The sequence below is a fragment of the Myotis yumanensis genome, unplaced genomic scaffold, assembly GCF_028538775.1.
Source record: "Myotis yumanensis isolate MYYU_CA2020_CCGP unplaced genomic scaffold, mMyoYum1.0.hap1 SCAF_2, whole genome shotgun sequence".
In the NCBI taxonomy this organism is placed as follows: Eukaryota; Metazoa; Chordata; class Mammalia; order Chiroptera; family Vespertilionidae; genus Myotis; species Myotis yumanensis.
In genome coordinates, this window is record NW_027223753.1 from 207,961,049 (window position 1) to 207,979,662 (window position 18,614).

Genomic DNA, 18,614 nt, shown 5'->3' on the forward strand with positions numbered 1-18,614 from the left:
GTAACACACTTGCAAAGAATATAGTGTGCTGTCCTCACCAGCGTGTCTTAGTGGATAGAACATCAGCCCTCAGACTGAATGGTCTTGGGTTCAATTCCGGTCAAGGGCACATACCTCAGTTGCAGGCTCAATCCCCAGCCCTGGTTCAGGCATGTGCAGGAGGCAACTAATTGATCTGTCTCTCTTACATCGATGTTTCTCTTTCTCTATCTCTCCCCCTCCCTTCCACTCTTTCTAAAAATCAATGGAAAAAATATCCTCAGGTGAGGATTAACAACAAAAAAAGAATACAGTGTGCCGACATCCAGGATTAGAACATAACAAACATGCGATTCCTCCTTACTCCCTCTCTTACACCACCAGCTTCAAGAGAAATGAGCTGCCATGCCATAAGGACACTAAAGTAGCCCCGGGGGCAGGCCTAAAGATAGGAAACTAGGTCTCCTGCCCAAAACTACACAGGAAGCCAACTTGGAAGCAGATCCTCCAGCCCGAGTCAACCTTCAGGTGATGCAGCTCTGACCAACATCTGCCACCTCATGAGAGACCCCCACCCAGATAAGTCACTGCTAAATTCCTGATCCACAAAAACTGTGAGATAATGCATAGGTGTTGTTTTAAGCCACTCGTTGTGGGTTGATTTGGTAACCAGCAATGAAACACAATATAGAAAGAGCCGATGGGGTGGGATCCATGGAGAAAGAATTGTAAAGAATACTACAGTACAAGCCTGTGTCAGGAAGTCAGGGAGTTTCGTGGGGAAGCAACTAGAGAGAAATCAGATCCTGTGAGCTGAGCAGGGAGCTGCTGCCCAAACCAACAGCAGGGGGTGCTCCATGTGCAGTAACTTCCTTACTGGGCTGCATGTCTGCTCCAGTGAAAGCTGACAGGGGAGAGAGGCAGGATAGCTCCTTGGCAGCCACTGCAACTCTGGAGGCACAGCTGGCACACATCCCCACAAGAGGAGCTATCCAGCACACTCTTGCCTGGCCACATGCCCCTCCACTTTCTACCAGTCACCAGAGACAGGCATTCTCAAAATGCAAACCTCCTCTGCCAATAAAGAAACAATATTTGAAGAAAACTGATGTGATCAAAGAGACACAACAAACTCAAAATATGAATGGTTAACTGAGAAATTGTAAATCCAACAATAATGATAATGTGTATGTTCAAGGTAGTGAGGGTGGCATTCCACACTTGAGAGAGAAATAAATAGACACCTCAAGAGGGAAAATATCATCAAAATAAGAACCTAATATGTGACTATACAGGCAAATGACACAGCTTAAGAGCAAAGTGGAAAGTCAGAAGATGAAGCCAAGGAACTTTCTAGAATGCAGAGTGAAAAGAGAGAGAGAGAGAGAACGTATGAAAGATACCAAGAAGCAGTCTTTAAGTTCCAGAAGGAATAAACACAGAGAACCCAATAAACAATATTCTGATTAAATTTATGAAATCCAAGGATAAAAAGAGAACTCTAAAACTTCAGCATGACAACACTGAACATCGAGGCAGTGGAGTTCTGAGCGAAAATTCTTTCCATGGAACTTTTTAATGTATGTAAACCCATTAATATTTATACAATTTCTGATATATCTGGATTTATGTACCATTTTATGTTGCATTTTCTATTTTCTTATATTTCTATGTTTCTTGTAAGTCTCCTTACTTGCACTCTTAGATTTTTTCCCTCCACTGTTTTATATTTTCTTTTATTTCTACCCTAAACATGATCACATGAAAACCTAACTTATCAAAGTCTGATATCCTTACCCATCCAAGCAACACCAGGATCTTAAAACCCTGTGACTTTACTCCCTCCCCTATTTTAGTTCTGTTTGTTGTAAATCCTGGAAGACATTGCCTTATTGCTTTAAACATTAATTGTATGTTTGGACTAACTCACATGCATAAAACTTTCTCTGCTTTTAATTTCTTCTTAAATCTCTGAACTTCCATATGCAACAACTTTCTTTTCTCCTGAAATAGATCCCTTAGAAATGCTTTTAATAAAGACCTATAGCTATCAAATTATCTAAATTTTTATTTATGTGAAATGTGTTTATTTTGTCCATGTTCCTGAAAGACCTATTCCTGAAGTATAGAATGCTGGGTGATTTCTCTTGTCCCACCACATGGAAGATCTACCCATCTTCCTGTTTCCATTGGTGCAGTTAAAAGACATCTGATGGCCTTAATGTTCCTACATTGAACATTGTTTTTTTCTTTCTGTGAAGATCTTTTATTTGCCTTTAGTATTCCAAAGGTTCATTATAATATGTCTGAACATAGACAAATTTCTCTTCATTTCACTTGCTTGGTATTTGTTAGGGTTTTGAAACTACAATAGTGCCTTTATAAATTCTGGAAAACTGTTAGCCATTATCTCTTCAAATATTACTGCTACCCTAGTCCTTTCACTTCTTCTTCCAAAACACCAGTGAATTCCGTTATGCCTTTTCAATCTCTCTCCAAGTTTCTTATTCTCTCTTTCATTGTTAATGTTGCTTTGTCTCTCTGTGCCGCACTGTGAATAATTGCTGTAATTGTACCAAAAAAAAAAAACAAAACAAAAAAAAACACCTTAGAAGGATGGTGAATATGGGAAAGAAGTTAAGTGACAAGAAGTGTAAAGTAAGAAAGTCCAACGTAATGCAATTGAGTTTTGGAGAAGAAAATGTAGAAGTAATATCTGAGAAAATAAATCATATAAAATATTAAAGAAAGCTACTCCAGTAGTAGGATTATGGTATCAAGCAGAAACTTGAATCTATACAAATAAGTAAGGAGTATTATAGCAATTAAAGAAATTGAATTCACAGTTTAAAACTGTTCAACAAAGAAAACTCCATACTAACTGGCTTTAATGGAAATTTCTAATAAACAATTAAGAGAGACAAATACCAATTCTATACAAACTCCTCCTGAAACTGAACAAGGAGGGAATACTTCCCCATTCATTTTATGAGGTCAAAATTACCTTAACAGCAAAACCACATAAGCCATTTCAAGGAAAGAAAACTACAGACCCAAATCCCTCATGAATATCCATATCAAAATCCCTAACAAAATCCCTTTTATATAATACATCATAACTAAGAAGGATTTAACCCAGTAATGTTAGTTTAACAGTGGAAAATTAACCAATGTAATTTACCATTTTTATAAACTAAAAACAAAAAACCATTATTTCAATAAATTTAGAATTAGACAAAATTCAGAAAGATTTCATAATAAAAATTCTCAGCGAAATGCTTAACCTGATAAAAGGCATCAATGAAAAACCCATAGCTATCATTGTATTTAATGGTGAGAAACTGAATGCTTTCCCTCCAGAATCAGAAACAAGGGAAGCATGCCCATTCTACCATCTCTAATCAGCATCATACTGGAGATCCTAAATAAATGCAATAAAGAAAATAAAAGAAATAAAGAGCATATGGGTTAAAATCTATAAAAAAACAACAACAGGAAGGTTGAAAGATGCAAGATCAATATACAAAAATCAGTTATGTTTATATATAATAGCAAAAATTAAAAATGACATTAAGAAAGCAATTACATTTATAATAGCATGAAAAATAAAATACTTAAAAATGAGTTTAACAAAAATGCAAGACTTGTACTTTGAAAATAAAATATCATAAAAGAAATGATTGAAGATCTAACTAAATATAAAGACATCCTATGTTCCTGGACTGAAAGACTTCGTATTTTTAACAGGGCAATATTCCCCAAATTTATCTACAGACTCAAGGCAATCCACTGTCAAATGTCTACCTGCCATTTTTAAATATAAATGGGCAAGCTGATCCTAAAATTCATATGGAATTTGAAAAACCCACAAATAACCAAATAGCCAAACCCACAGAATAACTGAATAGCCAAAACAATCTTAAAAAGCAAGAACCAAGTTGAAGGACTCACACTTACGAATTTCAAAACCTACAACAAACCTACAGGATTCAAGACTATGTGCTATCAGCATAAGGATATACATATAAATACTGGATTAGAATTGAGAGTCCAGAAATACACCTATTCATCTGTGGTCTAAATGAATTTCAATTCAGGTGCTAAGACCATTCAATGGTGGAAAAATAGTTCTTTCAAGAAGTGGTGCTGGAACAACTTGATATCCACATGCAAAAACCATTGATTCACACCATATACAAAAATGGACTCAAAATGAATAAAAGACCTAAATGTAAGAGTTAAAACTATAAATATCTTATAAGTCAACATAGGGCAAAAGTTTCATAAGGCTAGATTTGGCAAGTAACTTAAGCCCAAGTAACCACCGAAAAAATAGATTGCACTTCATAAAAGTTAAAAACTTTTCTGTGTCAAAGGTATGCTACCAAGAAAAAGACAATCCAAAAAATGGAAGAAAGTTTACATCAATTATATATCTTAGGTTCTAGTGTCCAGAATTTATAAAGATTCCTTATAACTCAACAATAAAAAGACATCCCATTTTATTTTTATTTATTTTATTTTATTTTTATATATTTTTGTTGATTTCAGAGAGGAAGAGGGAGAGATAGAAACATCAATGATGAGAATCATTGATTGGCTGCCTCCCGCAAACCCCGCACTTGGGATCGAGCACATAACCTGGGCATGTGCCCTTGACCAGAATCAAACCCAGGACCCTTCAGTCTACAGGCCGACGCTCTACCCACTGAGCCAAAGACACCCCATTTTAAAAGTGAGCAAATAATTTGAATAGACATTTTTCCAAAGAAGATATACAAATGGCCAATAAGCATATGGAAGGATGCTCAACACCATTAGTCATTAGAGAAATGCTAATCAATATCACAATGAGATACCACTTTCCATCTACCACTAGGATGGGTATAACCAAAACAAACAAACAAACAAACCCAGAAAATAGCAAGTGATACAAAGAAATTGAAACACTCAAACATTGCTGGTGGGAATATAAAATGTCATAGTCACTTTGAAAATTAGTTTGACATTTCCTCAAAGAGTGAAATAGAATTACCATATGATCCCATAACTCCACCTGGGTATAAACTCAACATAGATTAAAATATATTCATATAAAAAACTTATACATGAATATTTCTAATAGCCCAAAAGTGGAAACAACCCAATGTCCATCAATTGATGACTAGATAAAGAAAATGTGGTATATCCATATAATAGAATATTATTTAGCCACAAAATGGAATAAAGTACTACTGATAAATGCTACAATATAGACAGACCTTGAAAATATTATGCTAAAAACAAAAGAAAAAAATACTATGCTAAGTGAAAGAAGCCTGGTACAAAAGGTGAAATATTACATGAGTCCATTTATATGAAATGTCCAGAATAGGCAAAGAGACAGAAAGTACATTAGCGGTTGCCAGGGGCTGGGGGAGTGGGGAGTGACTGCTAATGGGTCTGGTGTTTCCTTTAAGGGTGATGAGAATGTTCTAGAAATAGACAGTGGTGATGGTTGCACAGGCTAGTGCTCATGCTTAAAAAAAAAAACACATCAATTTTATACTTTAAAATAGTGAATGTTATATGTGATTTTTACCTTCAATAAAAATAAGAGATGCCAATTATTCCCAAATTAGTCTATCCAGATCCAATCAATTTCAATAAAAATCCCAGTGTCTCTTTTGTAGAAACTGACAAGCTGATTCTATCAATTACATGGAAAAGAAAAGGACTCAGAATAGGAAAACAATTTTGAAAAAAAAGACCAACATTGAGGATTCATCCTCCTAATTTCGAGGCTGGCTCTAAAGCTATAGTAACCAAAATATTGAGATATTGGTGAAAGGATAGGCATATTGAGTAATTAAACAAAATATAGAGTCCAGAAATAGATCCACCTATAGATAGTCGACTGATGAAGGAGCAAAGATAATCAATGGAGAAAATAACAGTCTTTTAACAATGTTGAAATAAATTATACCCACAGGGAACAAAATAAACTTTCCCCATATCTTGTACCATATTTTTTAAAATTAGCTCAAAGTGGATTGGGGGGGTGGGATGAATCAGAGACTAAAATGTAAAACCTATACAATTTCTAGAAGAAAACATAGAAAATAATTTTGTGACTTTGGGGAAAGTGTAGAATCCTTGGCCAGGACACAGAGCATTAACCATAAAAGGAAAAATTGACAAATTTTACTTTATCAAGAGTAAACACTTCTGCTTTTTTTGAAAGACAGTGTTAAGGAAATAAACCACACTCTGGGATAAAACATTTGGAAAACATATGTCTGATAAATGACTGGTATCTATAATATATAACAAACCCTCACAACAAGAAAACCAACAAACAATATAAAATGTTTAATGCGCAGACACTTCACCAAAGAAGACATGCAGATGGCAAATAGACATAGAAAAAATGTTCGGTATCATTAGTCATCAGGAACATGCAAATGAAAACTATGAGGTACCACTGCACCTCTACTAGAAAGAATACAATTTTAAATTGACATTGCGTACTAACAATTCCAAGAGCAATAGAGATTTTTCACACATCACTTGTGGGCGTGCAGATGGTGAATCACTTTGGAAAACCACTTGGTAGTTTCTTACAAAGTTAAACACACACTTATCATAGGATCCAGAAAAGCTCAATTCTAGGTATTCATGAAAAATGAGAAAAGCTTACAGCAGGTTTATTCATAATCCTTTAAAACTGCAAATCTCTAAATTTTCACCAATTAGTAAGTGAATAAACAAATGTGATTCATTCATTAAATATCACAACAATACAGACACTTCTCAAAGCATGACAGGGGAGTGGAAAACCAGACTCAGAGCTGCATGCTATGACTTTACTTCCATGATAGGTTGAGGAGCAGAATCCAGTTACAGAACCATGTTTGTCAGGGGCTTGAGGGGAAGGAAGAAAGGGAGCAGGAAGGAATTTGGTGTGGTGAAAATGTTCTATATCATGGTTGTGTTACTAGCTAATATCTGCATATGTTTGTCAAAACTCATAAAACTATATCTCTAAAAAGAGTGAATTTTATACTACATAATCATACCTCAATAAATGTTGTGAAAAATAAGAATCGCAAGAGGATAAACATTAAGTAAATCTGTATCTAGATATATGATGGTGAAACTGGAAAATGCAAAAGACAGAGAAGATTTTAAAAGTAACCAGAGTTGTACAAAGTCTTTTAGGTGAGCACCATTTAGATCAAAAGATGGCTTCTCCACAGCAATGGAAGACAAAGACAGCAGAGATAAAGGAATGTAGGATTCTAGTATCACTTGGGATGTGGCTAAAGAAACTGATTCACTTTAGACATGGATAAACCAAGTATACACATAAGACAAAAACGAACCCAAGAGAAACCACATTTATACAGTGAAGGAGAAAACTGAGTGAGGAAAAAATCATTTGTCAATCAAAAAGTGAGAAGAGAAAATCTAAACATAAGAAGTTGAGCTAAACAGAAGACTAAAATAAGATTATAGGAAGAAGTCCAAATCTAGTACATAAAAGTAAACTAACTGCCCTAGTCTTTAAAAGACAAAGATTGTAAGAGAGGATACAACAAAATGCTCTTAGACACCATCTTGAAAGATGCGTCTACAACATATAGATACAGAGAGACTGAAAGAAAGAGGGAGAAAAATAGATAGTGGGAAAATACATCAGAAAAATTTAATTTAAGTCAAAAAAGCATCAGAGATAGACCACATTACATAAAGATAAAAGGGCTCAATTTATTAGCAAGATACGATGATTCCAGCCTTGCATGCACCCAAAACAAAGTCCCAACATTTTTTATACAACAAATATGAACAGAAAATAGATAAATCGCCAATTATTCAGGCAGATTTGGACACAACTATCACAAGGTTCAATACATCAGCTAGAGAAAAATATCTCTAAGGACAGAAATGATTTAAATAGGATTACCAGTTTTTATCTACTGAACAGAGTTTATACTCCACACCAGTAGAACATGCTCTGCTTTGAAACCAGAACATTTACTGTGCTTAACCGCACACAAGCCACCCTCGGCACACATAAAGACCACGCACAGAGGAGGAACCAAGATGGCAGCATAAGGTAAAAATCTGTACATGTTGCCTCTCACAACCACATCAAAACTACAACTAAAAGACAAAAAGGCTATCATCTAGAACCATAGGAAAGCTGGCTGAGTGGAAGTTCTACAACTAGAAGGAAAGAAAAAAGCACACTGAGACTGGATAGGTGTGGAGGTGCAGAAGAGTGGAGGTACAGAGACGCGTGTAATGGGCTGGCAACTGGTTGCGCTGTTTTTTTCAATCGAAAGGGAGATACAAGCTCCAGACTGCTCTGAACTCCAGTTCCTAGTGAGACTCTGGGGACCCAGACTCCTATGGGGAGAAACTGGACTGTCTGGCATTGGGTTGGAAAGCAAGGGTGGCTTTCTTGCAGAGGTGCTCGCAGCGATCACTGTTACTGCGTGAGGGCTCGGGATGCTGGACGCAGAGACGTAGAGATGGCTGACTGACAGCCATTGCTGTTTGCTCTGCCCTGGTGATTCCCTGAGACCCTGCTCCACCCAGTTTACAACCCCACCCAAGCTGTGTGTGGCGGCTTTTGCATATGAATGGCCTGTTCTTTTTCAGCCTAACCTAACAAACTGCAGCTGGGTAAGAGAGCTCCAAAAGGTCCAAACCCCAAACAAAGAGGAGAAATCTGCAGATCTCGCTGTAGCTCCTGCTGGGTGGCCTCAGTCAGTGGCTGACTTTGCAACTCCTTGGAGATCCAAGAGCCAGTGTACCCAGTGGTCAGTGTGAGATGATACCAGGTTTCAACTCCTCACATCCATAAGTGACACACTCAAGGGGCAGACTCAGTGAGCACCAAAGCCCCACTGAAGCAAATCCTTCCCCATAAGGGTGTCTGCAGCATAGCAGTTCTTCCATTGTAGACACAGTGGGTCCTCACAGCCAATTGGCCTGGAGGTCAATTCTTCCCAGTGATACCAACAGTAATCAAGGCTTAACTACAACAAGACTGTACACCCAGTCCACAAAGGGGTGCACCAAGAGTGTCCACTTCAGGTGATTGGGGAGGCTGAGCCACTGGGCCCTATAGGACACCTACCACACAAGGCTACTCTATCAACACAGGGAAGCAGCCAAAATGTGGAGACAAAGAAACATGTCACAAATGAAAGAAATGGAGGAAAGCAAACTACTGAATATAGAGTTCAAAACCACAGTTATAAGGTTACTCAAGAATCTCCTAGAAACCTCCAAGGAACTTAGTGAGACCTTCAAGGATCTTAGTGAGAATGCCAAAACAATGGAAAAGGACCAGTCAGAAATTAAGCATATACTTTATGAAATAAAGAATAATATATAACAGTAGATTAGAGGATCCCAAGAATTAAGTCAAAGATTTGAAATATGAGGAAGCAAAAAACACCCAACTGGAAGAGCAAAAAGTAAAAAGAATCCAAAAATATGAAGATAGTGTAAGGAGCCTCTGAGACAACTTCAAATGTACCAACATCTGAATTATGGGGGTGCCAGAAGAAGAGAGAACAAGATATTGAAAACCTATTTGAAGAAATAATGACAGAAAATTTCCCCTACCTGGTGAAAGAAATAGACTTATAAGTCCAGGAAGCGCAGAGAACCTCAAACAAAAGGAATCCAAAGAGGACCACACCAAGACACATCATAATTAAAATGCCAAGAGCAAAAGACAAAGAGAGAATATTAAAAGCATCAAGAGAAAAACAGTTAGTTACCTACAAGGGAGTGCCCATACAACTGTCAGCTGATTTCTCAACAGAAACTATGCAGGCCAGAAGGGCATGGCAAGAAATATTCAAAGTGATCAATAGCAAGAACCTACAACCAAGATTACTCTACCCAGCAAAGCTATCATGTAGAATTGAAGGTCAGGTAAAGAGCTTCACAGATAAGAAAAAGCTAAAGGAGTTCATCACCGCCAAACCAGTATTATATGAAATGCTGAAGGGTATTCTTTAAGAAGAGGAAGAAGAAGAAAAAGGTAAAGATAAAAATTATGAACAACAAAGTGACAACAAATACATATCTATCAACAAGTGAATCTAAAAATCAAGTCAATAAAAAATCTGATGAACAGAATAAACTGGTGAATAGAATAGAATCAGGGACATAGAAAGGGAGTGGACTGACAATCCTCAGGGGAAGGGGGTGTGGTGGGTGCGGGAAGAGATTGGACAAAAAACTTACACCTATGGATGAGGACAGTGGGGGAGGGGGGGGGTAAGGGCATGGGGAGGGGTGGGAACCAGGTGGAGGGGAGCTATGGGGGGAAAAAAAGAGGAACAACTGTAATAATCTGAACAATAAAGATTCATTTTTTAAAAAAACACGCACAGAGACTACTTTGCCCATAACATAGTGATCCAAAATATTAAAATATTGTATATACAAATATATATGTATATTTTTAACATAGTATATATTTTTTAAACTCAATGTATTTGGCACTGAAATGGCTAAAAAACTCATAAGTCAGAAAAATCATAGTGGAAACAGACAACATTTATGAGTAAAGTGTAATAAAGTATTAGATATCTAAATTTGTGCATTGCAACAACCTACATTAGGAGGAAATGTTTAATTTTAAATGCTTACTTATATGAAAAGAAAGCTGAATATGAATGAGCAAACATTCAACATAAATTGGAAAACAACAGCAAGATGAACCATGAGAAGCAAGAAAGGAAATAAAAACAGAAATTAATGAAAGAGGAACATAAATGTTCTATAAAATATCAATGTATTGAAAATTTTATTTCAAAATAAATTAATAAAAATTAAACTATATAAGTACTAGAATAAAACATGGGTAGTTTAATCTGAATGTAAAAAAGGCTATTTAACCATGCCTTAAAAAATTAGATTTAATAAAAGAAAAGATAAATTTGACTTTCTAACAAATAAAAATGTTTGGCATGACAAAACACCCTGAGAAAATATTTATGACAAATAATAAATGAAAAAAATATTTGCAACATATATTGCAGTATGAGAATAAACAAGTAATCTTTTCTGTCAAAGAAGGGATTTTAGGCAACTGCCATTTTGGCTTGCATGACTTGCAGTTCCCCTGTAGGCCACCATTTTGAAACAGCAAAGGTCAACCCCTTCCTTTAAATTAGCCAATAGGCCAAGATTGTGAGCCTAAGCCAGCCGTGGGCAAACTACGGCCCTCGGGCCGGATTCAGCCCGTTTGAAATGAATAAAACTAAAAAAAAAAAAAGACTGTACCCTTTTATGTAATGATGTTTACTTTGAATTTATATTAGTTCACACAAACACTCCATCCATGCTTTTGTTCCGGTCCTCCGGTCCAGTTTAAGAACCCATTGTGGCCCTCGAGTCAAAAAGTTTGCCCACCCCTGGCCTAAGCTCTTCCAATCAAGAGTGAGGAACAGATCATGTGTGTCAGGAATAAAAACCTGAGTGGACCTCTCGCTCAGTGTACTACTGCCAGACTCTGTGTTGGTGTGTACCCTTCTGCAGAAAGTAAAGGTATGTGCCTTGCTGCCTTGCTCCCAAGTATGCTTTGTGTGCTACCAGGACTCCTGATTTTAGGGGCTCGCCTTATTTCTAACAGCAGCAAAAAGAAATAATATTCCTAATATACAAAAAAAAAAAAAAACTTTTTAAAATTGAGAGGCAAAAACAGACCAAAAATCCTATAGAAAAATAAGCAAAAGACATAAAAAATTATACAAATCTGTCTTTAAACTTTTGAAAATGTGTTTCATTTCACTCATAGGAATAGAAATGCCAATTAAAACTACACTGAGCTACCATGGCTCTCCTGTCACTTTGGCAAAAACTGATAGGCTTAAAAACACTCTCTTCAGGGCAGGCTGTAGTGGGAAAGCAGGCTAATACACTGGTGGAGTGGGATGGCAAGTGGGGATAACCCCTAAGGAAGGGAATCTGGAAACAACTAGCAAAACAACACACATGCACTTTCCAATAAAGTCAGCTGTCCCACTTCTAGAAGGCATGATAATAAAAAATAGCAGTGACATGGCTATTCATCACAGTTTATAATTGCAGAATAACATAAACTTAGCTATACTAGCATCAGGGAGAGTGATGAGATAAACTATGGGAGATCCACACAATAGAGCAGCACCAGACAGCAGGAAAAAAAGGATCCAGAAGTTCTCTGTGAATTGGTGTGAAGGGACTTTCAGGAGATATTGTCAGACAAAAAAAACCAAGTGCAAAGAGTATATACAGATGGTTGCATGACACCGAAATGCAATTAATGCCACTGAATAAGATACTCACAAATGGTAAAAATAGCAAATTTTATGGTACATATTTTACCACAATAAAAAATAGTAAAAAAACATATAAAACATATATAACAACATATATTATATACATTTTGTGTAAGAAAGAAGAAAAACTTAGAATATATATATATATATATATATATATAGTTTTTTTCCCTAAAAAAGTAATGCAAGAAGACTAAACCACACAAAAAAAAAATAGCAAAAGAGCGAGAGAGAGAGACTTGTTGGTGACAGTTTAACCAATGGCCCTTAGAGATGGAAGGAGAGGCCCAATTCAACCACCATGGGTGATTCAAACTACCAACCTGATGTCACTGAATGTGGAGTAGAACAGGGATGTGCAGAAGTGGTTCTCAGAAGCTGGTCAAAGACTACTTTACAACACCACCATCACCTGCAAGGGGTGGGCTAATGATAAAAGAAAGGATTGTAAATATTGTCAATATAATTAATATTGTATTTATTACATATGCCCATATACGTATATATGTATGTGCATTTGTACATTTGAATGCATATACGTGCACACATATGTTTGTGTACATGTGTATACATGTGTATGCATGTATTTCCCATCTCTGTTCACGGACGGGGGTTAGGAGCAATAAGTACACCTAGTACCCAAATTTGCTTAATAACATTTCCCATACTATGAGAAAGCAGAGCCCTTCAAAGAAATGCTGGTTCCATGGCTGAGCAGGTTAGGCACTGGATGAGCCTGAAACATGATACAGGACATGTTAAAAATAAAAATTAAAAAATAAATAGGGAGAGGGAAGAAAAGGAAGAAAGGGAAGGCAGAAGGGAAGAAAGAATGTAGGGTGTTACGGTCTAAAGGTGCATGTCCCCAAATTTATATGTTGGATCCTAACCCCCAATTTGATGGTATCAGGATGCAGGGCCTTTGGGAGGTAATTAGGTCATGAGGATGAAGCCCCATGATGGAACTAGTGCCCTTATAAAGGGGACCCCAGAAAGCTCTCTGGCTCTTTCTACCATGTGAGGGCAGTGAGAAAGTGTCTAGTTGCAATTGAAGATAGCTTCACCAGAACCCAACCATGCTAGCACCCTGATCTTGGACTCAGCCTCCAAAATTATGAGAAATAAATGTCTGTTGTGGATAAGCCACCCGTTTGTGATACTTTGTCACAGCACCCTAAACAGACTGACACAGGGCTACTACAAGAAGGGAAGGAGGAGGAATGAAATCACAGGAACATACCCAGGACCAGGAATCAGCCTGGAGGTCTCTTGCTGATCTGGGACAATTTGTACTCCAAAGTCATTGAGGACAGTGGAGAATTATAAAGTAGAACAGTGATGAATTTAAAAACAGGAAGCTATGAAACTAAAATGATAATACACAAATAAACAGAAAGGGAAGAGGGGAGGGCTTCTGCTCACAGCAGATGGTCAAGCACTAAACAGGTATGCATAGAGAGTGTTCGAGTTACACAAATATCACTTTGCAACCATCACAGTAAAGACTGGTCTAGCCAAAAATAGTGGATTCCCAGTTTTCCTGAAAAGCAGGATATCTGCATGTTCTTAAAATGCCTTCCCACTGATTTCTTATTAGTGCAAGAAGGAAAGTAGTCAGTATCCTGGGAAGAGACTGTGCAAGTCCTTGACCAAGTGAACAGCTTAATGTACTCAAAAGGGCAGCCAGGCATTTTGTGTCAGATGTGAAGCTCTGAGAAGGCCCATCTCACACATGGAGAGTCCAGCCAAGAACACACAACTGGAACCTCATCATGAGGAACCAAGAAAAGAGAAGGACCATCTTCTTCACAATCTCAATGTCATAAGAGTGATAGAAAGGCTATGAATATGTTCCAGGTTGAAGGAGACTAAAGGCCCAAGACAGCTAAGTGTAACACCTGAGTCTAGACTGGCTTCAGTCCTGGAGAGGAACCAGTGCTGTGGAAGATATGGCTGAGCCCATCAAGAACACTGGAATGCTGTGCAGAGAACACTGTCAGTTTAGCGATCACAAACAAGAGATCCTATTCTTAGCAAACAGAAATTCTACTAGAAATACAAATTAAAACCACAATTAAATATCACCTCACACCTGTCAAAATAGTTATCATCAATAAATCAACAAATAGAAATTGTTGGCAAGGTTGTGGAGAAAAGGGAACCTTTGTGCACTATTGGTGGGAATACAGATTGGTGAAGTCACTATGGAAAGCAGTATGGAGTTACCTCAAAATTTTAAAAATGGAACTGCCTTATGACCCAGCAATTCCAATTCTGAGAATTTATTTGAAGAAATACAAAACACTAACTCAAAAGAATATATGCACTCCTATGGTCACTGGAGTGTTATTTATAATAGCCAGGATTAGAAGCAGCCCAAGTGTCCCTCAGTTGATGAGTGGATAAAACAGTTATGGTACATTTACACAATGGAATACTACTTGGCTAAAAAAAAATAGAAAAACATTTTACCTTTTGCAATAGGCCAGCATGAATGGACATGGAGAATATTATGCTAAGTGAAATAAGCCAGTCAGAGAAAGACAATACCATATGATTTCACTCATAAGTGGAATTAATTGAACAAACTGAACTAACAAGCAAAATAAAAATAGGCTCATAAATAGAGAGCAGGTAGACAGCTCTTGGGGAGGGGTTGTTGGAGGGGGTTGAGAGATTGAGCAAAAAAGAAAAAAGAGAAAAAACTCATGGACATGGGCAACAGTGTGGTTTCTGTGGTGGTGGAAGAGAGTAGGGGGAATAAATGGTGATGAAAAAATAAAATAAAATAAAATAAAGAAAAAATAAAGTAATTGTTGAGGAAAAAAAAGAAAAAAAAACAATAGCTCTGTTGTTTCCCCATCCAAATCTGTACTGACTCCTTGGGGAGTGACTTCTAAGAAGCTTCCCACACTCTGTCTCTTAATCTTCAACCTTTGTCTCTTTGCTAACTCCTCTTCAGATTTCAAACTTAATTCAAATGGCTCCTATTAAAAACCAGACAAACAGCTCTCTCCTAGACCTGTATTTTCAGAATCAGACACATGAACAGCACCTCCACCATCAATGTCAGCCTGGTCAGTCCACATCATCCCAGCCATACTACTAAACTGAGCTTCCTTCTCAGTCACACCAAAGCCAATGACACCTTTAGTCCTCATCTTACTGTACTTTTCTCCTTCAACCTAAAAAAAAGAAAAAACATTTTGTGACAATGGATGGTGTTACCCTGGGCACACTTAAACAGGTACTCTCCCAAACTGCTCATGAAAATGGAAAATGTTCCAATATCCTGGAAGGTAATTTGGCCACAAGAACTTAAAGTCTGAACTTCTTACAATTTAATACTAATGAAATGAAGGGGGTTAAGGAAAGTTCTGGAATGGGAGTTCTGGGCTTGTCTCTGCTCTGGTGCTAACTTCAGTATTCTTATTGATGAAGCAGGATAATCAAAGACCTTGGAGAATTGTGGGGACTGAGTGAGGAACTGGGGCTTGGAACACACCAATGACTGTGGAAACCATTTTTTCACATGGTCACATACCTATTCCTGGAAGACACCAACCCCTCACTCTCTGGTAAAAGCTTAAATGCCTGAAGAACCTGCCATCCTCTTGGCTAGGTTATTGTTCCCCCTCTGGGACTAGGCAAGACAGGTAAGGTGATCCAGTCTCACAGATGGGGAAGCAGTGCAGATGAGAACATCGACCTAGCCAAGGTTACAGGGTGATGAGGCCAGAGCTGGAAGCAGAATGCCTTCTTTGGATCTCCGGGCTGGCTCTACCAGCACAGGTGAGCTCCAACCAAAAAGTTTTTCCCATGATTTCTGCTCATGCTCTGCCAAATTCATACAAGGGGATAATGAGAACAGCTCACTGTTGTGCTCCCTGTAACAGCTGCACTCCAGCTGCCACCAGTCCTGCTGGCTCTGGCCTGAGACCCAGGCCCTGCAAAGACAGTGTCCATGCATTCAGTGGAGCTGAGAGCAGCCTAATAACCAGCATGTGAAGCAGGTGGGAGATGGTGGGTAAAATCCAGGACATTTTCTCAATTACAGGGGGAACAAAGCTGTGGGTTAGTCTTGTGCCCTGAAAGAGCAAAGTAGCCAGAGTACTTGGAAAAGGTCAAGGCCCATGCTGAAAGCCTCCTTCTGCTTCAGTGTAACTGCAGTGTCACTGCTACCCTTCATATCCAAAGATAATGTGGCCTCTCTGATAAAAGTAACAAGATCCATGGTAGCAGGGGAATGCGCACTAAATCAAATGGTGTAATCTGTAAGTGCCACTGGAATTCTGAAGAAAAAAAAAACACGGAAGCCTAAAGTAAGCAGAATGAGTTTGCTTAAACATAAAAATAGAGCATCCTTGGCCCTTTTTACTGGGCATGACATTCCCCAGGTAGAACATATCAGGCTATTCGCAGCCATCCACACTTGGAAACACCTGACTCACTTGTGCTAAAGAGTCCGTATGTGAGTTGAACAGGCCGTGCACAGACAGGCTGTTTCCTGCTTGTCTGAATGTCTCCTAGAGGGGACTCGTCCTCCACCCCCGTACACCATTCATGGCCACCACAGACCTATGACAACAGTTCTCAGATCCATCACTGTCTCTGCACGCGGAGCTGCCAGACAGCCTGGCAGTGCAGCCGCATAGGGCGGAATGAATGAGTCATCTCGTGAAAAGTAACCAGCTCCTTCATGCCAGGCTGCAATACGACCTAAACCTCTGGGAGAACAGCATGCTCCCACAACCCTGTGAAAGGAAAAAGACAAAAAAAGACAAGTGCCTCAGATAAATGCCACCCAACCTCAAAAGAAAGGAAAGCTAAGAAGAGGGAGAAGGAAAAGACCCTGATGCCTGAGGTCTCTCTGGCTATGGCTCTCCATTCCCTCTCAGAGCCCCATGAGGAGTGCCCATGCCCATTGTAAATAGGAGTATAAAATAAAAAGTGAAACTGTGAAACCGCAGAGGGGTCTGATGTCAGCTAGGCTAGAGGCCTCTGCAGTCATATGCACTTCAGCAACACTCCTGGAGAAAATGTAAAAATGTCCCCTCACTCCTGGAACTAGGACAGTGATGGCGAACCTATGACACGCATGTCACCTCATTTTTTTGGTTGATTTTTCTTTGTTGAATGGCATTTAAATATATAAAATAAATATCAAAAATGTAAGTCTTTGTTTTACTATGGTTGCAAATATCAAAAAATTTCTATATGTGACACGGCACCAGAGTTAAGTTAGGGTTTTTCAAAATGCTGACACGCCGAGCTCAAAAGGTTCGCCATCACTGAACTAGGACCTCCATGCCTTCACTCATCGTCCTGATTCTGAGCCCCATAATTCGACAATGAGATAGTATCTTGGTGTGGGGGTTAAGCAGGTGGGCAGTGACCATGGATGTTGGAACTCCTGCCAGATATCCAAGAGGAGGCCAGCAACACTGCCCCCAAGACTATAGACTCCTACATCAAGCCAACATCCTGGCCTAACAGCATGTGGGCTATACACCTACCTGTCAAACAACAACTTCTCCTGCTAGTCCCTTCCCTCACTCTAAAATACAATGACATGAAGCTACACATACCTCATCAGTCCTTGTGGCAGACAGCTAGCTATTCTCCCAAATACATTCTCCCACCTCCATGACTACAGACCCAGGGACCACTCTGCCACATCACTGATATACAGTTGTCCTGTTGGTATTCAGTGGTCCTGTATGATACCATTGGTAAGCAGTGGTACTGTATGAACTCTTGGTGTGCATGGTCCTGTATGACACCTTTGATGTGCAGTAGTCTCCTGTATGATACTGTTGGTTTGCAGTGGTCCTGTATCACACCATTGGTATACAGTGGTCCTGTGTGACACCGTTGGTAAGCAATGGTCCTGTATTAAATCGTTGGTGTACATGGTCCTGTATAACAGCATTGGTATGCAGTGGTCTGGTACAACACCTTTGGCATGCAGTTGTCCTGTATAACTCTACTGGTTTGCAGTGGTCCTGTATATCACTAGTATACAGTTGTCCTGAATAACACCATTGGTATGCAGTTGTCCTATATAACTCCATTGGTGTGCATTGTCCTGTATAACACCATTGGTTTGCAGGGGTCCTGTGTAACACCACTGGTATATAGTTGGCTTGTATAACAACTTTGGTTTGCAGTGGTCCTAGGTAACACCACTGGTATACACTTGTCCTGTATAATCCTGTTGGTTTGCAGTGATCCTGATAATACCATTTGTTTGCTGTGGTCCTGTATGATATTGTTGGTTTGCAGTGGTCCTGAATTAATTAT

The 18,614-nt window shown here is 38.6% G+C and overlaps 1 protein-coding gene across 14 annotated transcripts in view; it reads right to left on the reverse strand.

The window, feature by feature from the left end:
- The window catches only part of PCBP3 (poly(rC) binding protein 3), a 210,778-nt gene that overhangs the window by 130,014 nt on the left and 62,150 nt on the right, over nt 1–18,614 (reverse strand). For 3 of the 14 annotated variants that reach the window (XM_070407043.1, XM_070407042.1, XM_070407040.1), the window contains one exon: nt 12,635–12,737. The exons of the other annotated variants lie outside the window; for them this stretch is intronic. The gene's annotated coding sequence lies outside the window, so the exon portion shown is untranslated. The remainder of the gene's footprint in view (nt 1–12,634; nt 12,738–18,614) is intronic. 14 annotated transcript variants of the gene reach the window in all.